This window comes from Talpa europaea (assembly GCF_964194135.1).
Source record: "Talpa europaea genome assembly, chromosome: 7".
Taxonomy (NCBI): domain Eukaryota; kingdom Metazoa; phylum Chordata; class Mammalia; order Eulipotyphla; family Talpidae; genus Talpa; species Talpa europaea.
This window is the reverse complement of record NC_140074.1, coordinates 81,554,053-81,563,078: the sequence shown is the minus strand read 5'-3', so window position 1 is coordinate 81,563,078 and position 9,026 is coordinate 81,554,053.

Genomic DNA, 9,026 nt, shown 5'->3' with positions numbered 1-9,026 from the left:
CCTCCACGTTATAAATCAGTAGCTCCCACAGTCCAGGCTTCCTCCACTGACTTCCGGTTCCTGCGTCCGCTCCCCGAAGTGTCCGACCTTTCGCGAGGTTCCTGCCGAAGCCGCGTTCCGGGGCGGGCGGGAGGAGGAGCTCGCCGAGAAGTGGGCGGGCCAGAGCGCGGCTGGGCCGGACGCGGGCGCGGCGCTGCTCCTTGGTCCCAGCCCCGGAGCGGCCCGCGCCGTGTTCCACTGCCTCGGGGAAACGTTTGCTTGCCACCCGGCCCTTGACAGCGGCTGAATCAAATCCTTAGGAAGGACATGGATGGGTCAGTTTTTGCCCATAATTAGCAAAGTCCCTTCTGGGGGATTCCCTTGCGTTTCTTCTAAGCACTTAAAATGAAGGTGCCAGGTTGGGGCGCCAGGTACACAAATAATCATATTACTAGGTAGAATGGGCTAACTGGGAGAGGTTCAGAACCCAGCAGGGAACCGGCATGCAATGAGGGGAGCGGGGAAGGCCGAGATAAGAGTGGGTTGCTTCGGAGCTGCTCCTTAAAAGTCCGAGCAGTATTTCATTTGGAAGGAAGATGATGCCGGAGGCAAATTTGGAATGGCCTTGAATGCGGGGTGGAACTTTAAATGGCCCCACCAGGTAACCGGAAACCACTGAGGCTTTTGCAGAGCCAGGCTGAGGTGTGTTGCTAGCATACTAGCCATATATAGCAGTATGAGGCTGGACTGGTGGTGAAGAGACTGGGAACAAAGAAAGGAAACGAGAAGTAATGCAGGCAGCCATAAAGACTTAAGGACTTGAACTCTGGCAGTGTTAAGGAATGGAAAGTAATTGTTGTAGAGCAACCCGGATACAAAACGGGGTGCCTCACTGTGGGTCCTCACCCGTGTGCTTAAAAGGACTTATCAATGCTCTACTGCAGGCACACGTGAAAGGTTAATAAAAGGTTTATTTACAAGGAAGGGCAAATGAGGAAATGTACAGCTCAGGGAGAAAAGTGGGAGACAAAGTTTTAAATGAGTCCTACCCGATCCGCCGATTAGGAATCCCAAAATGCTGCTCTGAGAGCTGGCCGCCAGCCAGGAGCCGTGAAGCCAGGAGGCGAGCGATCACAGAGCCAGAGACCCCAAGGCCCACGTGTTTGGTTTTTATATCCAACCTGGCTGCCCAACTCCACCCTCAGGTCCCAGCCACCTTCCCTTTGGTGGTGATGGGATTTGTCTTTCCCAATGTCTTGATGGCTTTAGTCTGGAGTGGGGGTGGAGTCCACAAAGCCTGTATGGGATTATCTCAGGACATCCTTTCCCCCTAACATAATGAATTCTTTCTGGAAGATGGAAAGACTAGCTTTGTGAAAAAGAACAGGAAAACCAGGAGGGAGGTGACTTTTGAAGGGAAAAATGATGACTTTGTGTCTTTATGAAGTAGCCGTGTGTAGCTACCGTCGGGAGGCAATAACGATGTGGTGGATCCTAAGTGTTAATAAGAATTATTCATGGCGGGCCTCCCTGTTGGCGCAAGGAATTAAGACGCAACCTATGAAGCTATCCGCAGCCTCTGCAACACGAGTTGGATCCCTGGCAGGCCAGGGAGCTGCACACATGGTGCAGCAGACCTCTCCTGATGCCCGCTGCTCCCCTCAGCAGTGTACTTTGGTCAGTCTGCCTGGCCTGTTCCCTGCTCTGTCTCTGGTGAATCTACTCACCCCCCAAGCCTCTGGCCTGTACCCCAGCTCTTGTATGCATAAAGAAAGAAATCTTAAAAAAAAACAAGAATTATTCATGGAAATTTAGAAATATTGGGAATTTGAGGGGAACTTACGAATCTAACAAAAAATAAGGTCAACTTTTTGTGCAGAATCCTCCAAATCAATAATTTCCTTTTAACTCCAGGATTTATTCCACTTAATGATTGAATTGTATCACTCAAAAAAAGATATGTTGAAGTTCTGGCTCTCACTAGGTCACTCAGAATGTGACCTAGTTTTTGGAAACTAGGTCTTTGCAAATGAAATTAGTTAAAATAAGGTCACACTGAAGTGTGCGTGTGTGGGGGGGATGTGGGGAGGTTAATCCAATATGACTGCTATCCTTATAAAATGATGAGAATGGGGCCAGAGATTGCTGTGATGCATCTCCAAGTCAAGCAAGGCCAAGAACTGCCAGCAGGTCATCAGAGGCTAGGAGAACTGCGCGGAAAAGAGTCACTCCCAGAAAGAGCCAGGCTTCCTGATAGGTTAATTTCAGGGTTCTACCATACTGAACTTTAGGGAATAAATTTTTGTATTAAGCCTCCCAGTTTGCAGTAATTTGCTACAGCAGCCCTAGGAAACTTAACACATGAGGTCATGAGCGACTGGTGCTTTCAGAGATGATGTGGTTCAAGCAAAATGCAACAAATCACTTGCTAACTGTACAACCTTATTCGGTTTCTCATCCTCTGACCCTCAGCTTCCTCCTTTGCGCAATGAAGGTGATACCTGTTTCACAAGGCTATTAAGAGGATTAATGAGAAACTAGATGCAGAAAGCCTGGCATACAATAAGGCTTCAATAAATGTTAGTTCCCTCATTAGAGTATCACCTCTTCTTGGGAACCAATTATTAATGACCTCAAGGAAACTCCCTAATTCCTCAGAGCGTCCATTCACAACTATATTTTGACCAAAGAGTGAAAGTGGTGAGGAAAGAAGCAACTACTGTGCATGATTTACTGTAAATCAGAAACTGTGCATTCAAAATGAAAGTTGCTGTCTTCCCTAGAAACTAGCTCCTCCTTGCTTCCCTGTTTTTGTTGCCCTATGCATATGTCCCTGGCTTCTCCCACTCTTTCTATTATTAGGATCTGTTAGCTAGTGTTGATTTTTTAAACATCATCTTTTTAAACATGATCTTTTTTTTTTAAAGATTTATTTATTTATGCATACAAGAACTGGTGTGTAAGCCAGATGTGCTGGGGGTGAGAGGATTCACCACAGAGAGTGGGGAGCAGAACAGGCAGGTCTCCTGAAATACACTGCTGAGGGGAGCAGCAGGCAAGACAGGAGAGGTTTGCTGCGCCGTGTGGGTCACCTCCCTGGTCGGCTGGGAAATCGAACTCATGCTGCAGTGGCCGAGCACAGCCTCATAGGCTGCGTCCTAACCCTCTGCGCCACCAGGGAGGCCCCTTATTTTTTTTTTTTTAACACTAATTTGTTTTTAAACCTACGGGACATCTAGATGTCTAGTAGACAGAGGTGTAAATCCAAAGGTAAGAGATAGGACTATGCTGAGGTGTATAGTTGGAGGTCTTTAGCAGGTAGAGATGGTAGCTGATCCCATGAGAATACATGGGATGGACCAGGGCAAGGGGTGATTTGAGAAAAGCACAGTGAGTCAAGGGGAGAACTCTGGAAAACAATAGTGTTAGTGGGGAGGGGATTCAGATTGCCAGAAAGATTGAGAAACAATGTTCAGAGAGATTTAAAATGAAAAGGACAGGGCCTTCCTGGTGGCCAAGGGGTTAAGACGCAGCACTATGAAGCTATCCACAGCCACTGCAGCAGGGAGGGAGGTCAGGGAGCTCTTGGCATGGTGCAGCAGACCTCTCCTGTCTCCCCCCGCTGCTCCCCGCAGCAGTGTATTCCAGTTGATCTTCCTGTTCTATTCCCCACTCTGTCTATGGTGAATGCTCTCACCCCCCACACCTCTGACCTGTACCCCAGTTCTTTTATACATAAATAAATCTTTTAAAAATTGGAAAAAAAATGAAAAGGACGTAGTTTAGTTAAGGAGACTAAGGACACACAGGATTTTGAGGCGGGAAGAGATTAAAAAAAAAAACAGCAGAGTAATTGGAACTACTAAACTGATACTTTCTCACTTACTGCTGGCTAGCCATTGTATGAAGTTCTGTCAACCTTACCTGCAAAATATTTTGTGTTTTTGTTTGTTTGTTTTGCTTTCTCCCTCACTCTGACCACCCTCATCAAAGCTTCATTCTCTCTCACTTGGCTCTTGCAATAACACCCTACGCCCCATGCCCCCACATAAACACACCCGATTACCAGCTTCCTATCAGCTTAGGCCCTACCCTATCCTTCATACACACCATGTCCTGGACAATGGCCCAGCACCAACTACCTCTCCAACTCCTTCCTGTGATGGGGCCCCCAGTGCTTTCAGTGCCTCCTTCAATCCTCCAGTGCTTTCTCTAGCTCACCACCAGGCACCCAACACCCTCAGTGCTACCTCTCCTTCCTGCTAGGTCCCTGGTTGTGGGCAGGGATGGCAAAACAGGGATGTCAAAACAGTTATATTAGACCCCTTTCTCTTTGCAAATGAGTGAGATAAGAGTGGGCGTGATTCTGTAATAGGCAAGCCTGGGAAACACTGATAAACAGTGGAGGGAGATGTGGCCACCTCCCTCTTTCCCTCTGATCCTGGGAAGAGGAGCTGAAAGGAGCAGCTATCGCTCATGTTCAGACAAGAAAATGGCCATCAAAAAGAAGAATAGCACCTACACCTTGATGACATTATTTAACTGCCGGACTAACCCTAAAGTCACCAACCCACCTCCAGACTTTGTGTTCAGTGAGAGAATAACTAACCTTATTGTTTAAGGCATGTTTAACTCAGTAGTCAGTTACCTGGAACTGATAACTTCCTGATTAAGACACCCACTCAAAAGACAAATTAGGCAACTTGAAATTCTCTGAACATGTTCCACACCGTCTCATCTCTGCAGCTCTGATCCTCCGGGGTCTGTCCCTCTGGTCTGCTCTTTCCCCAAAGTGGTCTGAATTCTGACAACATTTTAAGGGTCCATTGGGGAGCCCCCTGCATGGGAAGCTTACCTGTCTCCCAAGTCACAGCATCCTTTCTCTTTTCTCAAAAACTCAGCTCATTTCTCCTTCAAACTCACCATCCTGAACAATAGGACATACTTTGTTTTGTCTCACTTTTGACACGTTTTTGTCTCTTTATTTCATTCAATACATTTACCCAAGGTGATATGAAAGACACCAATTAGAATATGTAAAAACCCATTCCTAGTGTCTCTCTTCTGGAGAGAGAGGATCTCAATGGCTATGCTCAAACTCTGAAACTAATCAATGTTGTATTTTACCAATTTCTCCAACTTCAGCATACAAACAGTGTGACTGAAGGCAAGTGACTCCGCCTGTCCTGGCTCCTTTTAGATGCCTCTAGAGTACGGGAGGGTATCAGATCATAATTACATCCCCTGTAATACTTAGCACGTTGCCTGGCTCATATGGGAATTCCTTAAGTGTTTCTTTCCTTTTTTTTTTTTTAAGGTTTATTTTATTTATTTATCCATACAAGAGCTGGGGTGTAAGCCAGAGGTGCGGGGGGCAGGCAGTGAGAGGATTCATCAGAGACAGAGTGGGGAGCAGAACAGGCAGATCTACTGAAATCCACTGCTGAGGGGAGCGGTGGGCGACACAGGAGAGGTCTGCTGCGCCATGTGGGTAGCTCCCTGATGGGCCGGGGATCAAACTTGTGCTACAGAGGCTGTGGATAGGATAGCTTCATAGTGCGGAGACCTTCGTAGTGCCTAGACTTAACACCTTGCTCCACCAGGGAGGCCCCATTCATACATGTGTGTTTAAGAAAATATATGAATAGGGCTTCCATGGTGGCACAGGGTAAAAGTCTTGTAGCTATCAAGCTGTCACCAGCTGCCAGTCACTGCAGCATGAGCTAAATCCCTGGCCAGGGAGTAAATCCATGTGGCACAGCAGATCTCTCCTGTATCACCTACTGCTCCCTTCAGCAGTGTATTTCTATCAGTCTGCCTGTTCTGCTCCCCACTCTGTCTCTGGTGAATCCTTTCACACCCCGCACCTCTGGCCTACACCCCAGTTCTTGTATGCATAAATAAATAAAATAAATCTTAAAGAAAAATAAAATATATGAATGACCACATATGTATCAGATATTAGAAACAGGCTATCATCATTGAAATTGGTAGAATTGAATTCATCATTCGATATATGTGAATTGCCTTAATATTTTTGGGGATAATCCCCTACCTTAGAAATAGGGCATGGACATGTAAACTCTGTATTCTCTACCTTTTATAATATTACTTAGGTTTCCCCCTTCTCTCCCCCACCACTCCCCTCTTTTCATTTCCCTTGTAAATAAACTTAAAAAAAATAGACTATTACTTAGGGTTAGAATAAAACCCAAGATTGATATTGAAGGACTTTGCTTGCCTTATGCTAACTATAAGGCTAACAATAATGCCTTCAGAGTATTGTTGCAGCTACCTGAAGAGAACCTTTTATGCAGAGATTGAAGCATCTAGAGAAACACAGAACTGAAATTCATTTGAGCATACCAGATTGTGTAAGCTATTTTTGTGCTGATTGCTAATACTTTTGTCTAATATTTATTACATAGCTAAAAAGTCATTCTACAGAGCGAAAAAAAGATATTTGCCGTATGTCTAACTAACAAAGATCTCCTATCCAGAATATGTGAAAAATTTCTGCAAATTAATAAGAAAAAACTAGGCAAAGCAACTGAAAAAAATGGACAGAAGACTTAGAGAGGTATTTCCCCTAAAGAGGATCTTCAAATTAGAAGATAAAAAGGTGTTTCACCTGCATTAGTCATCAGGAAGATGCAAAATAAAAGCACATAGTGATACTACAGCACACCCATGAGAATAGCTCAAGTGAGTAACATAAATACTGGTAGATCAGTGGATTGCAGTGTTGGCAAGGATGTAGAACAGCTGGAATGCTCACACATGCTGTTGGAAGTGTAGGTGGTAGAAGCACTTTGGAAAGTTGTTCAGCAGCATTCTTCCAAAGCAGAGCATGTGTATACCTGATGATCCAGCAATGCCATCCCTGGGTCTGCATTTAACAGAAGGCAAACATCTGTCTACTAAAGACAAGTAATAGGTTGAACTACATGTATGAAAATGCCAAATTTGACAGTTGTAGTGTTACAAAAATGGCAATTTCACAGGGCTAAACCTAATGTAAGAATGTTCATAGCAGCGCTATTTGTATTAGCCAACATCTGGAAGAGCTTAAATGTCAAAAGATTATGAATATATTGAATAAACTTCAACTATATCCAGCACCATGAATGAATCTCAAAAATGTATTGTTGGGGGCCTCCTTGGTGGCACAAGGGGTTAGGACACAACCTATGAAACTATCCACAGCCACTGCAGCACAAGTTCGATCCCCAGCCCATGAGCTGCCCACATGGCACAGCAGACCTCTCCTGACTCACCCGCTGCTCCCCTCAGCAGTGTATTTCGGTCCATCTGCCTGTTCTGTTCCCCGCTCTGTCTCTGGTGAATCCTCTCACTCCCCGCACCTCTGGCCTGTACCCCAGTTCTCATATGTATAGATAAATAAATCTTTAAACAAATATATAATGTTGATTGAAAGAAGTCACACACTTATATAAAGTACAAAAACAGATCACATAATCTCTGGTGATAAAAATTGGGTTACCTTCAGGGAAATGGGAGTCTTGGAATGTTGGTTATGCCCTTTTCATTTATGTATTTATTTTTGAGATCTGAGTGCCAGTTAAATGTGTGTATGCTTTGAAAAATTTCATCAAACTTATGTTTATTATTGTGCACTTATCTGTATGTTTGTTATACCTGTATGTTTGTTATACTTTTTTTTTTTTTAATAGAGGCATGTTTTATTTATTTAATTATTTGTTTGTTTGTTTGTTTTGTTTATACATGCACTGGGTGCAGTCAGAAGCGCAGGAGGGTGAGAGAATTCACCAGAGCCAGAGCGGGGAGCAGAGCAGGCAGAAGGACCGAAGTACACTGCTGAGGGGAGCAGCGGGCGGCAGGAGAGGTCTGCGCGCCATGTGGGACCCTCCTCCAGTGGCCGGGGAGCAGCCGGGGATTGAACCGGTGCCACAGAGGCTTCCAGCAGCTTCGCAACCCAGCGCCCAACCGCTGCGCCACTGGGGAGGCCCTGTTTGTTATACTTTCAATGAAATTTACTTTAAAGTTTACTTCTTCAAATCAATCCTATGGTGCTCGCTTCGGCAGCACATATACTAAAATTTGGGATGATACAGAGAAGATTAGCATGGCCCCTGTGCAAGGATGACACACAAATTTGTGAAGCATTCCATATTTTTTTAGCAGGAATCTAGAAAACCTAAATAAGGGACCATGACAAAGAATAACTATAAGAAAGAAAAAAGAACAAAATCAACAAACAACTATAAGCCAGAGACACACTATGGGGGAGTGGCGGGGAAAGGAGGGGTTGGGGTCAAAATAAGGGGGGTGCAATTATATGGGGAATATAAAAAAAAGAAAATATTGTCACACACACACACAAAAAAAAATCAAATCAATCCTATGCATCATATGAGGTGTATGTTTATTTAGAGACATAACCTATTTTGTCCTCAAATTTATTTGCCTCCTTAGAGGTAGCCAGGATTCCCACAAAGGGCTGCTGATTCTTGGACAGAGCATTTGGGAGCAGAGGGGACAGGGGGTCTACCCCAGCAAGTGCTTTTTTTTTTTAAATTCATTTATTTATGCATATAAGAACTGGGGTACAGGCCAGAGGTGCAGGGAGTGAGAGGATTCACCAGAGATAGAGTGGGGAACAGAACAGGCAGATGGACCGATATACACTGCTGAGGGGAGCAGCGGGTGAGTTGGGAGAGGTCTGCTGTGCCATGTGAGTAGCTCCTTGCCCGGGGATCGAACTTGTGCTGCAGTGGCTGCGGACAGCTTCATAGGTTGCATCTTAACCCCTGCGCCACCAGGGAGGCCCAGCAAGTGCTGTTTTATGAAGGAAAGATAATAGGCCCTATTTATCTTTGTCTTGGAGAAGGTTTGGATATTTTTCTGCTTTTATGTTACATTATATTACTTTTTCAATATTACACACAATTAAAATTACTAAACAAATGATCAAAATAATTTGAGACCCAGAATCAGAGCACTCAGGCCCATGTCCCAACACTGCTATATCTTACATAGGTATCTCCATTCACTCCTGTAAGAAC